Source organism: Ambystoma mexicanum, chromosome 14 (assembly GCF_040938575.1).
Source record: "Ambystoma mexicanum isolate Mex_15411 chromosome 14, UKY_AmexF1_1, whole genome shotgun sequence".
NCBI lineage: Eukaryota > Metazoa > Chordata > Amphibia > Caudata > Ambystomatidae > Ambystoma > Ambystoma mexicanum.
The window spans coordinates 406,222,576-406,238,446 of NC_090940.1; the positions used below are offsets into that span (position 1 = coordinate 406,222,576).

At 50.9% G+C, this 15,871-nt stretch overlaps 1 protein-coding gene across 2 annotated transcripts in view; it reads left to right on the plus strand.

Annotated features, from left to right (window-relative positions):
* The first annotated feature begins 745 nt into the window (after nucleotides 1-745).
* Nucleotides 746-15,871, plus strand: part of BAHD1 (bromo adjacent homology domain containing 1) — an 841,837-nt gene continuing 826,711 nt past the window's right edge. Inside the window, exon 1 of one of the 2 annotated variants that reach the window (XM_069637539.1) lies at nucleotides 746-982. The gene's annotated coding sequence lies outside the window, so the exon portion shown is untranslated. The remainder of the gene's footprint in view (nucleotides 983-15,871) is intronic. The other variant, XM_069637538.1, reaches the window with a different exon arrangement.

Below are 15,871 nucleotides of genomic sequence, written 5' to 3' on the forward strand. Positions count from 1 at the left end.
TTTCAGGGTGTGTGTGTGAGATGTATGAAAGATGCATATCTCAGTGTGTGTGTGTGTGTGTATGTGTGAGCGAGATACACTTCCCACCGTGTCCGGCAGCCTCGTGTCAGTGAGGTGCACTGTCCGGAGGGTGTGTGAGGAACACACCTCGGGGTGTGTGCGGGCGATAGGCTGTGCAGTGGGTGCCATTTACATTTCAGGGTGTGTGTGTGTGAGATGTATGAAAGATGCATATCTCAGTGTGTGTGTGAGAGCGAGATACACTTCCCACCGTGTCCGGCAGCCTCATCTCAGTGAGGTGCACTGTCCGGAGGGTGTGTGAGGAACACACCTCGGGGTGTGTGCGGGCGATAGGCTGTGCAGTGGGTGCCATTTACATTTCAGGGTGTGTGTGTGAGATGTATGAAAGATGCATATCTCAGTGTGTGTGTGTGTGTGTGTGTGTATGTGTGAGCGAGATACACTTCCCACCGTGTCCGGCAGCCTCGTCTCAGTGAGGTGCACTGTCCGGAGGGTGTGTGAGGAACACATCTCGGGGTGTGTGCACGCGAGAGGGAGATATAGAGTGGGGTACTAGAGACAGAAGGTCCGGTGAGACCCACACACACACACAGCCGGTGTTCAGTGGACAGTCAGCAATCCCTCAGATAGACAAGACTGTGGTGGCAGTGCCCCGGCACGGTCCTCTGCGCGAGCACCCGGGGGCACCGTGGCAGCCGCCAGTGGGGGGACACTGCAGCAGCAGCAGCGGCGCTGGCTCCGAGCTTCCTCCGCCCCCTGGTTGCGAGAGCCTGCTCCTCACTCCTCCTCCTCCTCCCTCCAGATGGCAGCTGCTCGCAGCTCGTTTCCCTCCTCTGTTTTTAATGCAAATTGACTTTGCGAGCAGAAAAAAAACACCCGGAAAGATGGCGCCTGCGGGACACCTGGGATGTGCGCGGTGCCCGAGCTGAGGGGCCCGAGTGGCCCGGGTCTGCGGCCGCAGGTAAGAGAGGAGCGTCCGTGGCGCCCAGCCTCCTAGGAGCAGTTCCCCGGGTGCCCCCGCAGCGGCGGGCAGGGCTGCGGCTCCGCCTGTGCCCAGCGCGGCTGGCACCGGGGCAGTGCCCGCGCTGAGCCCCCGGCGTGCGGGTCAGCAGCGGCGCCCGGGACTAGCTGCCGGTTCCGGGGTGCAGCCTATGGGGGCAGGGGGGGTGGGGGGGGGGGCTGGTGTTGTGGGTGTGCTCCACGCACTGTGGTCCGGCGCCCTCCGCGCAGCAGGTTGAAGGAGACCCCCGGAATGAGTCGCGCCCTCTCAGCCCCGGCACAAGTTTGGTTCCTCCCCGGGCGCGGCCCCAGCGTGCCCGCCCCTGGGTGGGGGCGGCGGGTCTCCGGCCCGTGCATTTGTCGCTGCGTAGTTGATAAGTTGCTGCGCTGACTGGACTCGAGCTCCAGGCGCTGCCAGGCGGGGGCTGCGGGGTGGTGGGGGCTCGGCCTGCGCGGCTTTCCGCAACACGTGCACGGGGACCGAGGGGCTGCATGAGGCCGAGCGAGCGGCCCGCGGGCACATGCCACCCCCCGCAGAGCAGGCGGCACTTCTAGCGGCTTGGGAGGGCTGGCTGTAAAGCGCCGTCTAGCACTTATGGGCGCATGCCACCCAGGCTCGCGCATCCTGCCAGGTGCTATGCCATCGCATACCATCTGTACCATCACCTGCCACAAGTTAAAGCTGCTGTCCGCCTCTGCCACCACTTAACACCTGTCTCTCCACCATCACACCGCGCCTGTCTGTACTGCACACACCCCTGTCCTCCCCTGCCAACGCCTGCCACCAGTGGCCTTCTGCTATGCCATTAGGTAGAATCTACCTCCTTCTCTGTGTGCCATCCATCACCCGTAACATTCCCATTTCTGCTGTGTCACGCCGTCTATGTTCTGCCGTCCCCCGCCCCCCTCTCTCTAGCGTCTTCCCCAGTCGCCCACCTCACACACTTCAATGCCAGCATGGTGCGCTACCTGCTCTTTTTGTGTCATCACATAACGCCAATAGGTTCCTACCTTGCCATCACTGGATACATATCGTCATATGCAGAGGCAGCCACCCTCCATGCCGCCCCTACCCAGCATCGGCTACTCTTTATGCCATCACGTGCCCACCGTGGCACTCACTACATGCAGCTCAACGCTTCCTCCTGTGCCAATAATTGGGACATAAACCTGAGCCTCCTCTAAGAACCTACCACCTGTTGTACGTCCACTTTATGCGTGCCCACTCCCCACCTGCTTCCTTATAATGTATACGCCCACTCCGTGCCCCTTCTCGGTTTTTCCCTTTACTTGAATTGGGCGCCATAGCCGTTGTTCATGTCCGTCATATTTACCATTCCGTGCGCGGAATTTTTGCGCTTCCGCACCTATTTAGTCTGCTTTCCCCTCAAGGTTTGCAGGGCTCCCTCCAGGGCACACCCGCTGCCAGTCCTTCTGAGCCATCGTGGTGGGTGTCTTCTAGTGCCCCTGGCCTCCGCGTGCTAGCCATCTGCTCCGTCCCGGCCTCCTATGGAGCTGTACCCTTTCCCGCCCCCCACTAAACTACAGTGCAGCCCCCTCCATCTGCCACAAAGCGTCAAACTTTACTGTTGGTGAGCACGAGCCGGCGAAGTGTTCCATCCCCTCCGTGGGGTGTCGAGCCCCTCTCCATCTCCCTGCATGTGCGGCTCGGGAACATTGCGCCCCCTTTGTTTCTGGGGCTCTGCTGTGTTGGCTGCCATGCAGTATTTCTGCAGCACGCCCCTGCTCCCCCATGCATGGTGCCCGTGCTATAATTTAGGATTATGCCAGCACACCCCATTCGGATCTGGTGGACATCGCCCTTGCCATTGCCACCCACTGTCCACCAGGCCGTATATTCTGTACCCTCCTATCCCCCTTAACTGCGCCATAACCTCTAGAAGCTCAGAGTGATGAACTCAAGCGTACTTGTGTACCCCCCCACCCCGAGCATGGTGCAGCCCAGTGCACCGTGTCCCTCCACAGCGACCCCCTCTCCTTGTGCTGAACTCGAGGGCCGCTTCCGTGTAGCCCGCCTTGCTAGCTTCTGCGCCCCACTCACTGCACACCCCTCGCCCGCCCCGTGACCCCCGGCGCCCGCGTGCCTCCTGGCCCCGGGTTAATGAGTTACTGTCATGTTCCCAGATCCCCCACGAGCCCCGGTGCTTTACTTCCCGCTCCCGCGTGACACCAAGGGACGCCGGGAGTGGCGATCTGCGACCACTCCTTTAGGCCATTGGAAAATGACTGACGTGATAGCGGTGTTTCCCACCCAAATCCCCACTTTGCGGCGCGTGTCGCTCTTTGTAAGTCGGGGATTTTTAGTTGCCCCCTTCCTTGACACAGACATTTGTTTCAAAATGGGCTCACTACCATCCATCTGTGCCTCCTAAGTCCCCTCGCATCATTCGACAGCTGCCCAAGTCACCAAGATCGGAAAATGCAACCTGGAAGATCGGGCGGGGGTGGGGGGAGGGGGGACAAAACATCGTTCATTAAACTGATTGTCCCCGCTTTCATCAATTGCGCCAGTCGCCTGGTGCCCTGTGGGCGGGTCACGACTCCTTCCACGCCCTGTGGTTTACCTGTGCTGTGGGCGCCTCTTCTCCTGGATTCTTGGTCTGTTTATTTCAGGGATCTGCTGGGGCTCTGTGCTCTGGGTGCCACTTATCGTGGATTCTCGGTCTATTTATTTCAGGGATCTGCTGGGCCGATTGTGCTCTGGGTGCCACTTATCGTGGATCCTCTGTGGGTGCCACTTATCGTGGATTCTCGGTCTATTTATTTCAGGGATCTGCTGGGGCCCTCTGCTCTGGGTGCCACATATCATGGATCCTCTGTGGGTGCCACTTATCGTGGATTCTCGGTCTATTTATTTCAGGGATCTGCTGGGGCCCTGTGCTCTGGGTGCCACTTACCGTGGGTCCTCTGTGGGTGCCACTTATCGTGGATTCTCGGTCTATTTATTTCAGGGATCTGCTGGGGCCCTGTGCTCTGGGTGCCACATATCGTGGATCCTCTGTGGGTGCACTTATCGTGGATTCTCGGTCTATTTATTTCAGGGATCTGCTGGGGCCCTGTGCTCTGGGTGCCACTTATCGTGGGTCCTCTGTGGGCGCCTCTTCTCCTGGATTCTTGGTCTGTTTATTTCAGGGATCTGCTGGGGCCCTGTGCTCTGGGTGCCACTTATCGTGGGTCCTCTGTGGGTGCCACTTATCGTGGATTCTCGGTCTATTTATTTCAGGGATCTGCTGGGGCCCTGTGCTCTGGATGCCCCTTATCGCGGGTCCTCTGTGGGTGCCACTTATCGTGGATTCTCAGTCTATTTATTTCAGGGATCTGCTGGGGCCCTGTGCTCTGGGTGCCACTTATCGTGGATTTTTGGTCTATTTATTTCAGGGATCTGCTGGGGCCCTGTGCTCTGGGTGCCACTTATAGTGTGTCCTCTGTGGGTGCCACTTATCGTGGATTCTCGGTCTATTTATTTCAGGGATCTGCTGGGGCCCTGTGCTCTGGGTGCCACTTATTGTGGGTCCTCTGTGGGTGCCACTTATCGTGGATTCTCGGTCTATTTATTTCAGGGATCTGCTGGGGCCCTATGCTCTGGGTGCCACTTATCATGGGTCCTCTGTGGACGCCTCTTCTCCTGGATTCTTGGTTTGTTTATTTCCGGGATCTGCTGGGGCCCTGTGCTCTGGGTGCCACTTATCGTGGGTCCTCTGTGGGTGCCACTTATCGTGGATTCTCGGTCTATTTATTTCAGGGATCTGCTGGGGCTCTGTGCTCTGGGTGCCACTTATCGTGGATTCTCGGTCTATTTATTTCAGGGATCTGCTGGAGCCTTGTGCTCTGGCTGCCACTTATTGTGGGTCCTCTGTGGGTGCAACTTATTGTGGATTCTCAGTCTATTTATTTCAGGGATCTGCTGGGGCCCTGTGCTCTGGGTGCCACTTATTGTGGGTCCTCTGTGGGTGCCACTTATCGTGGATTCTCAGTCTATTTATTTCAGGGATCTGCTGGGCCCCTGTGCTCTGGGTGCCATTTATCGCGGGTCCTCTGTGGGTGCCACTTATCGTGGATTCTCGGTCTATTTATTTCAGGGATCTGCTGGGGCACTGTGCTCTGGGTGCCACTTATCGCGGGTCCTGTGTGGGTGCCACTTATCGTGGATTCTCGGTCTATTTATTTCAGGGATCTGCTGGGGCCCTGTGCTCTGGGTGCCACTTATCGCGGGTCCTGTGTGGGTGCCACTTATCGTGGATTCTCAGTCTATTTATTTCAGGGATCTGCTGGGGCCCTGTGCTCTGGGTGCCACTTATCGCGGGTCCTCTGTGGGTGCCACTTATCGTGGATTCTCAGTCTATGTATTTCAGGGATCTGCTGGGGCCCTGTGCTCTGGGTGCCACTTATCATGGGTCCTCTGTGGACGCCTCTTCTCCTGGATTCTTGGTTTGTTTATTTCCGGGATCTGCTGGGGCCCTGTGCTCTGGGTGCCACTTATCGTGGGTCCTCTGTGGGTGCCACTTATCGTGGATTCTCGGTCTATTTATTTCAGGGATCTGCTGGGGCTCTGTGCTCTGGGTGCCACTTATCGTGGATTCTCGGTCTATTTATTTCAGGGATCTGCTGGAGCCTTGTGCTCTGGCTGCCACTTATTGTGGGTCCTCTGTGGGTGCAACTTATTGTGGATTCTCAGTCTATTTATTTCAGGGATCTGCTGGGGCCCTGTGCTCTGGGTGCCACTTATTGCGGGTCCTCTGTGGGTGCCACTTATCGTGGATTCTCAGTCTATTTATTTCAGGGATCTGCTGGGGCACTGTGCTCTGGGTGCCACTTATCGCGGGTCCTGTGTGGGTGCCACTTATCGTGGATTCTCAGTCTATGTATTTCAGGGATCTGCTGGGGCCCTGTGCTCTGTGTGCCATTTATCGCGGGTCCTCTGTGGGTGCCACTTATCGTGGATTCTCGGTCTATTTATTTCAGGGATCTGCTGGGGCACTGTGCTCTGGGTGCCACTTATCGCGGGTCCTTTGTGGGTGCCACTTATCGTGGATTCTCGGTCTATTTATTTCAGGGATCTGCTGGGGCACTGTGCTCTGGGTGCCACTTATCGCGGGTCCTGTGTGGGTGCCACTTATCGTGGATTCTCAGTCTATTTATTTCAGGGATCTGCTGGGCCCCTGTGCTCTGGGTGCCATTTATCGCGGGTCCTCTGTGGGTGCCACTTATCGTGGATTCTCGGTCTATTTATTTCAGGGATCTGCTGGGGCCCTGTGCTCTGGGTGCCACTTATCCCGGGTCCTGTGTGGGTGCCACTTATCGTGGATTCTCGGTCTATTTATTTCAGGGATCTGCTGGGGCCCTGTGCTCTGGGTGCCACTTATCGCGGGTCCTGTGTGGGTGCCACTTATCGTGGATTCTCAGTCTATTTATTTCAGGGATCTGCTGGGGCCCTGTGCTCTGGGTGCCACTTATCGCGGGTCCTGTGTGGGTGCCACTTATCGTGGATTCTCAGTCTATTTATTTCAGGGATCTGCTGGGCCCCTGTGCTCTGGGTGCCACTTATCGCGGGTCCTCTGTGGGTGCCACTTATCGTGGATTCTCAGTCTATGTATTTCAGGGATCTGCTGGGGCCCTGTGCTCTGGGTGCCACTTATCGCGGGTCCTGTGTGGGTGCCACTTATCGTGGATTCTCAGTCTATGTATTTCAGGGATCTGCTGGGGCCCTGTGCTCTGGGTGCCACTTATCGCGGGTCCTCTGTGGGTGCCACTTATCGTGGATTCTCGGTCTATTTATTTCAGGGATCTGCTGGGGCCCTGTGCTCTGGGTGCCACTTATCGCGGGTCCTCTGTGGGTGCCACTTATCGTGGATTCTCGGTCTATGTATTTCAGGGATCTGCTGGGGCCCTGTGCTCTGGGTGCCACTTATCGCGGGTCCTCTGTGGGTGCCACTTATCGTGGATTCTCGGTCTATTTATTTCAGGGATCTGCTGGGGCCCTGTGCTCTGGGTGCCACTTATCGCGGGTCCTCTGTGGGTGCCACTTATCGTGGATTCTCAGTCTATTTATTTCAGGGATCTGCTGGGGCCCTGTGCTCTGGGTGCCACTTATCGCGGGTCCTCTGTGGGTGCCACTTATCGTGGATTCTCAGTCTATGTATTTCAGGGATCTGCTGGGCAGAAGGAATTTTGCTGCTCATATGTATGAGATGCATATATATTAATTTGATGAAGTACTTTTCTGTTATTCGCCTGAATGCATGAATTCAATTAAATGTTTTGGTTTATTAGAGTAGACTAGCAGCTTGGACATGACACTGTATTCAACTGTATTGATGAATGCCTTTTCATTATCTTGTGTTTTGCACACTGTCGCTTAACCAGTGTGTTGTCTTTGAATTTTGTTATAAATTAATATTTTGTTTACCTGTTCGACCTGTATCTGCAGTCTTGTTGGCTCTTGAGTGTGCTAAATCGGGAGGACAGGCTTATTTATGCACAGATGTGCATCACTTGATTAACGTGAGGAAATTTAATTTTGAAATCTAAACAGCCAAATGTTTTTGTTGTATTGATCAATTGGGACTGCTGTTTCCAGGGAGGCCCCTGTTCCCAATTGGCCATAAATGTACCTGGGAATATATCCCATGTAGAGTGCAGCACAGGGTTACCGGCTGGCAACACCCGGTGTATGTTTCTGTTCTTAGGGATCTGCTGGGGCCATGAGCTCTGAATGCCACTCACTGTACTTTCTCCTATTTATTGAAGTGTTCTGCTGTAGCCATGTCCCCCGTTGGCTCCGTTTAGTGGTCTGATTGTCTATGTTCTGCTATAGTCTGCTACCTACATGGCCATCTTAAAGTATCCACGGATCAGACACCTTCGCTCATGGTACTAAAGAAATTAAGGAATCTTTGTTAATGCAATAAACTAGTGCACTCCCTTTAATCCCCCCTGCCTAATGGAATCGGAGTAATAAACAAGTGGCATTCATATCTAAGGCAACATTGGAGGTTTTTGACCAGGGTACTTGTGTTCTTATATAGGCATATGGCACTTTTTTACCAGCAGCAGCCACAAGTAAAGTATACTGGCCGTAGCATAAATGCAGGGCACACATCGGTACCTGTATGAAAAAGGAACTTTTAACTGAGCACAGACACATAACTCGGATTAGCAGCCTCATAGAACATAAAAGGGTTGAAGCATGGACAGAGCGGACAGATGGGAAGAAGCGAGAAAGGTACACATACCCCAGCCCAGACACAGAGCTCGGATTAGCAGCCTCATAGAATATACAAGTGTTCAAGCGTGGACAGAGCGGACAGATGGGAAGAAACGAGAAAGGTACACATACCCCAGGCCAGACACAGAGCTCGGATTAGCAGCTTTATAGAATATACAAGTGTTGAAGCGTGGACAGAGCAGACAGATGGGAAGAAACCGGAAAGGTACACATACCCCAGCCCAGACACAGAGCTCGGATTAGCAGCCTCATAGAATATACAAGTGTTGAAGCATGGACAGAGCAGACAGATGGGAAGAAACGAGAAAGGTACACATACCCCAGCCCAGACACAGAGCTCGTATTAGCAGTCTCATAGAATATGAAAGTGTTCAAGCCTTGACAGAGCAGACAGATGGGAAGAAACGAGAAAGGTACACATATCATACCATAGACAGTGGTGACTGATTAGAAGCTACCAGCAAGGTGCACATATAGGGACTTCAACTGTGATTAGAAAAGGACCCTGGTTTTTCAAGTGCTATTGCTTTTAGTGAGCAAATCAACTAATGACTTTGTGTTGTGCGATAAATCAATGCTCACAACTGTCTCTCCGTCATTAAATATTGGATAGCTTCACTCTCTCGGATGTTAAATTCTACCATAACAGAGGCGCTCTTCTTCCCTGTAAAATACTCTCATCTCTTCCTCTGCCTATCCAGTTCCCACTTGACACTCTCTATTACTCCTCTTCAGCTAGAAACCTCAGCATCATCTATGACCCTTCTCAGATCTTTTGTACTTTCAGCTCCAAAACTGCAACAGCGGCTCGCCTCAACCTCCTATCGTCGCGGGAGGATGGCTCAGCGGCAGCGTGCGCGTCTTGGAAGCAAGACGACATGAAGCAACAACAGGTTCGATCCCCGGGTCCGCGCTTAGAAACCTCTGGGTGTTTAAGCGCGTTATAAATACGTAACTAAGACAAAAAAAAAATACACAATTACGCAACTAAGAAAAACAAACAATTCCTGTAACAGCGCCCCGATGCCTGCGGGCTGTGTGAGCGCTTTATAAATGTAAAAAATAAATCAGGAAAATCAGGCACCTACTTCATTTCAACACTGCCAAGCATCTCTTAATCACTCTTACCTTCTCTAAACTGGACTACTGTCACAGCATCCTTTTTGGTCTCCCCAACCACGCTTTCCGTCCTCTTGACAAGATCATTAACTTGGCAAATCCGAACTCTTTGAACTTCCTCCCTTCACACCTACTTCCTCTTACCGTCAACAGGCGGAATGGAATGGCTGATGATGCAAAACAGGGCCATATCTAAATGTCTTCTCCTAATCCACAAATCTATCCACGAGAAGGCACCACAGTATCTATCCTCCTCTCCAAGCTTATTCTCGTAAATCTCCCCACTGCCTCCTTGTCTACCCTTGTGGCACCTCGCCCTCCCTGTGCTTCCTCTCGCTTTCACTTTTTCTCTCTTCTTGCTCCACTTGCATGGAATTCTCTTCCCTGGACATCCGTGAAACCGTCCACACATGATTTGTTCAAAACCAAACTGAAAGCCTACCTCCTTGCCTCTGAGTTACCCTCTTAACCTACCTCTAATCGGTCTTCAAGCTAATATTTTTCCTTGCCTCTAACCTGCCTCTGCCCCTCAGTTTCTCTGCTTCCACTCTAGCACTTCATCTATTGTGGTCACATTCTTAACACATCTGGCCGTACAACCTACCTGCACTTAAAAATGTCAATTGTTGATTGTCCTTAATCTATGTCTGTCCACCCATGTATTGTCCCTGGTGACTGTTCCGTTTACTCTCTGCACAACCTGGTCAGAATGTCCCCCAAACCCACCCCATTGTAAGAAGCTCACTGCTTCCCATCAAATCTGATCTCTCATTTATTGTAAGTTCTTTTATGATCAAAAGAGCATTGTTCTTCCCTGTATATAAATAGAAATAAATACAAATAACTAATATTATATATAAATCAACACGATAGCTAATGAAACTATGAGTGAAGTTTTTTTAAGTGTAGCCTGAGAACTAAATCCCTCATAGGGGCTGACAGTTTTGAAATATTTAAGCACTGGCAAATGTGACAGGTGGAGTGAGTTGCCTAGGAACACTCATTTTGATTAAGAGGTGAAGCTGGGACTTTAACTCAGTATACAATTTCTGCACTTGACCAAACTGTTTTTCAGTTCTTGTCATGTAGCAAGAATGACTTGCATGAACTAAAATAATACTCTTTTATAGACCTATCTTAGAAAGTACTCTAATCACACATTAACCCAACATTACACCGACTTTATAGAATAATGTTATGCTAAAGGTGAATGATTTTAGCTTAATTTTCTTGATCATCAAGCGGAGTATACAAGAACCAGAATACTAATGGATATGAGACTAAAAAATGTCATCTGGGCTTTTCCGTTGCACTTTAGAACTTGACATACACCCAACAGACAGTCTTGCGGATTGTTATTCATGATGTGCCAAAGAACATTTGAGATTGTACAAAAACATCAACCATTTTATTGTGACAAGTAAGCAGACCTGACAAAAAGCTTGGCACAGACCTGTGATATTGGGTCAGCTATCAAATGCCTGACATAAAAGGAAAGGGCAGGAAATGGTCTAAACCATTTCAGTAGAATGTGAGAGGGCAAACATTTTCACAGAAGACAGCACAGTACTATATAGTGAGATGAAATGATTTGGCCAGGATCACAGTACCATCTGGTGGTAGAACCGGAGTATGAGCCTCAACACATAGGTTCCAGAGTCTTGAATCTAGCTACGTAATTACTTCTCCCAGCTACCACTTTCTGCTCTTCATTGTGATTCTTTTTAAACCCTCTTCAGGAGGAACAGAGGTCTAGAAGGACAGTGTACTGAGGCCTTCTTCATTTTTATAGCTAGTGTGATCTAGTGCAGTTACACTGTTTTCTAACATTGTAGGTGTTGCAATCCCCAATGTATACATACATCTGAGTTTATAACTCAGACATTGGAAAGGCAGAGTCGGCCTTTCCCGAATTTGCTGCTGTAATCGGACATACGAACAAAGATCTCTGTAATAAGTGCTTAACACACTGAGCAGTCCTCTGAACCATAGTGGCATTCATATTTATCAGTATGCATTTCATATTTGATATACAGGTTTGCAAACCGTACTGCTGGATTCTCCTTGGAAGGGGTGTAGACATTGTATAATCAATGTTTTCGTACAATGCTAGTATACGGTTTGGATGCATTGGCGATGGTGGATCTCAGGTGGCTGGATGTCATCGAGGGTTATTTCTGGAGAAGGATACTGGGCCTGGCACAGTCTACATCAATAGAGTATATAAGGCTGGAGTTGGGCTTAGTGTGCTTAAACAGCCATGTTAGAATAAACCAGGGGGTGCTTTATTTGAAAATCCACATCAATCCAAAATGTCAGCTTCTGGGACTGTTGACTATACATGATCATGACCGTGTTAGGCATAAAGGTAAAGACTTTAAAAATCTCATGATGAAGTGTTTTGAGAATATTGACTGGGCACCGGAATTTAATCGGGGAACTAGCATTGAGTGTTAAAACATATGTTAAAAAATAAAATATGGCTAAGGGACTGGACTAATGGTGAGTACCTTAGTCATTTAAGCTCCCATAAAGATGTGGAAAGGGTTACCCACCGATATCTTAAAGCTCAGAGCTATCTAATATTATGTCCTAGCATTGCAGCTAGGAATTTACGTTTGAAATTAAGATTGAATCAGGTTAACCTTGGAGCTAGGTAGAAGATAGCCCATGTGGCACTTACTTGTAGGATCTGTAAGAGTAGTGTACAATTGGAGACGACACAACACTTGCTTAAAGAATGTGCGGGGCTGGCCCAGAGATAATGAAAACCTTTGGTAGCCTAGTGCATAGTTATGAGACTATCCATACGGATGCATTCTGGACCCATTGCCTGAACACGGATAATGTGACAATGTATCTTGCTTTATTTAGGCTTTGGAGAATAATAAGTAAATTGCTCCCGAAATATGGTAGTAATGAGTGAGCGTAATAACTCCACTTAATGGGGGTCATTACGACCCAGGGGTTAACGGTGCCGTAAAAGGTTGCGGCGCCATTAACCCCCTAACGCCTTACTACAAGGTCCCTTTGCGGCTCCCGACCTTAACGGCTGGTCTGGACCAGAAGTTAAGATAGGGACCCGCAAAGGGACCTTGAAGGTAATTACGGTACCGTAATAACCACCTTCCCCTTTCCCATTGAGCCCTATGGGGCAAAAATGCGAATGGGGAAGGGCCAATGGTAAATGGGGAATTACCGCCCGCCAACCTTGGAATGGGGTGGTAATTCCCATGCCATTTCACCATGGCGGAATCGTTAAGTTACCGGCATTAACCATGGTGCTAATAGTGCCATTGGTTAACGCCGGGGTTGTAATGAGGGCCAATGTCTATGGATAGAATGTTTAAGATTTTTGACAATGAGTCTAAAGGTGTTTTAATTGTCTAGACGTTGGACTAGCTTTTATTATTATTTATTGTTTTAAAAGTTTTAGTTTCATGCATCTATACCCTGTGTTTTATTCAAGATTCTAAAGTGTGTTCATGTTGATGTCAAACCAATTTGGTGTATGTTTAACTCCTAATGCAAGGATAATGTCTTAAGTGAAAAGTTATATGTTGTCATTGACTGTGAATTGTTTTATATTAGCTCATTCTTATTTTTGTAAAAGTTTTATAACTGATTACAAATAAATATAAATAAATATGCATTTCAGCTTTTGCAAGTGATCAATATATTGTCCACAAAACTGTAAAAATGCTACCTGAGTACTGTAGTAAACGCACAAACTGCATACACCAGAGTGAACACAGGAAGCATTACATGATTCATTGATCTAAATGGAATATACTTGCCAATAACAGCAAGGCAGCAGGATTTTAGCTTCACCAGTGCACTATAAAATATCCTGAGACGTTAATCATGATTTGAGAACAATGGTGAAAGCCTTCTCTGCACCAGGCAGCCATGTGCCCCCCTCATGTCCCTTTTACCCTCCCATAAAGACATCTCTGGCTACCGGATTATTGCAGTGCCCTGATCTCATATTGTGACTCTTCATGGGTTTCCTGTGTCTTTAATGCAGCAATCAGATGGTGCTCTTGACTTTGGGGAGTGATACTTCATGAGTTCACATTCCGGTTGTTGAAGTGAGCTGAGCCATGCCCTTGTGGTGTCTGTGAATTGCAGCTGTCTAATAGCAGGGTGCTTGTTCTCGTGGTTGCTTTGTAGGCCCATACTCTGTGCTTAATACTGTTGACGGGTGGGGTCGAGTGTCATGCTTTGCAGCCTCCCTCTCAGGGTATTATTGCTTTTGGATGGGGGTCCGGGTAGCATGCTTTGCAGCCTCCCTCTCAGGGTATTATTGCTTTTGGATGGGAATGCTGTGCTTTGCCGCCTCCCTCTCAGGGTATTATTGCTTTTGGATGGGAATGCTGTGCTTTGCCGCCTCCCTCTCAGGGTATTATTGCTTTTGGATGGGGGCCCGGGAGCCATGCTTTGCAGCCTCCCTCTCAGGGTATTATTGCTTTTGGATGGGGGTCCGGGTGCCGTGCTTTGCAGCCTCCCTCTCAGGGTATTATTGCTTTCGGATGGGGGTCCGGGGGCCGTGCTTTGCAGCCTCCCTCTCAGGGTATTATTGCTTTTAGATGGGGGTCCGGGTGCCGTGCTTTGCAGCCCCCGGGTGCCGTGCTTTGCAGCCTCCCTCTCAGGGTATTATTGCTTTTGGATGGGAATGCTGTGCTTTGCCGCCTCCCTCTCAGGGTATTATTGCTTTCGGATGGGGGTCCGGGGGCCGTGCTTTGCAGCCTCCCTCTCAGGGTATTATTGCTTTTAGATGGGGGTCCGGGTGCCGTGCTTTGCAGCCTCCCTCTCAGGGTATTATTGCTTTTGGATGGGAATGCTGTGCTTTGCCGCCTCCCTCTCAGGGTATTATTGCTTTCGGATGGGGGTCCGGGGGCCGTGCTTTGCAGCCTCCCTCTCAGGGTATTATTGCTTTTAGATGGGGGTCCGGGTGCCGTGCTTTGCAGCCTCCCTCTCAGGGTATTATTGCTTTTAGATGGGGGTCCGGGTGCCGTGCTTTGCAGCCTCCCTCTCAGGGTATTATTGCTTTTGGATGGGAATGCTGTGCTTTGCCGCCTCCCTCTCAGGGTATTATTGCTTTCGGATGGGGGTCCGGGGGCCGTGCTTTGCAGCCTCCCTCTCAGGGTATTATTGCTTTTAGATGGGGGTCCGGGTGCCGTGCTTTGCAGCCTCCCTCTCAGGGTATTATTGCTTTTAGATGGGGGTCCGGGTGCCGTGCTTTGCAGCCTCCCTCTCAGGGTATTATTGCTTTTAGATGGGGGTCCGGGTGCCGTGCTTTGCAGCCTCCCTCTCAGGGTATTATTGCTTTTGGATGGGAATGCTGTGCTTTGCCGCCTCCCTCTCAGGGTATTATTGCTTTCGGATGGGGGTCCGGGGGCCGTGCTTTGCAGCCTCCCTCTCAGGGTATTATTGCTTTTAGATGGGGGTCCGGGTGCCGTGCTTTGCAGCCTCCCTCTCAGGGTATTATTGCTTTTAGATGGGGGTCCGGGTGCCGTGCTTTGCAGCCTCCCTCTCAGGGTATTATTGCTTTTAGATGGGGGTCCGGGTGCCGTGCTTTGCAGCCTCCCTCTCAGGGTATTATTGCTTTTGGATGGGAATGCTGTGCTTTGCCGCCTCCCTCTCAGGGTATTATTGCTTTTGGATGGGAATGCTGTGCTTTGCCGCCTCCCTCTCAGGGTATTATTGCTTTTGGATGGGAATGCTGTGCTTTGCCGCCTCCCTCTCAGGGTATTATTGCTTTTGGATGGGAATGCTGTGCTTTGCCGCCTCCCTCTCAGGGTATTATTGCTTTTGGATGGGGGTCCGGGTAGCATGCTTTGCAGCCTCCCTCTCAGGGTATTATTGCTTTTGGATGGGGGCCCGGGAGCCATGCTTTGCAGCCTCCCTCTCAGGGTATTATTGCTTTTGGATGGGAATGCTGTGCTTTGCCGCCTCCCTCTCAGGGTATTATTGCTTTTGGATGGGGGCCCGGGAGCCATGCTCTGCAGCCTCCCTCTCAGGGTATTATTCCTTTTGAATGGAGGTCTGGGTGCCATCCTTAGCAGTCTCCCGAACTGGTTATTGTTGTTTTTGTATAGGAATCCTGGTGTCATGCTTTGCAGGTCAGTCTCAGGAGATTGTTGCTTTTGGATGGTGGGTCCGGGTGCCATGCTTTGCAGGCTGCCTCTCTGGTTATTGTTTTTGGGGTGGGGGTCCGGGTGCCATGCTTTGCAGGCTGCCTCTCTGGCTATTGTTTTGGGGTGGGGGTCCGGGTGCCATGCTTTGCAGGCTGCCTCTCTGGTTATTGTTTTTGGGTGGGGGTCCGGGTGCCATGCTTTGCAGGCTGCCTCTCTGGTTATTGTTTTTGGCTGGGGGTCCGGGTGCCATGCTTTGCAGGCTGCCTCTCTGGTTATTGTTTTGGGGTGGGGGTCCGGGTGCCATGCTTTGCAGGCTGCCTCTCTGGTTATTGTTTTGGGGTGGGGG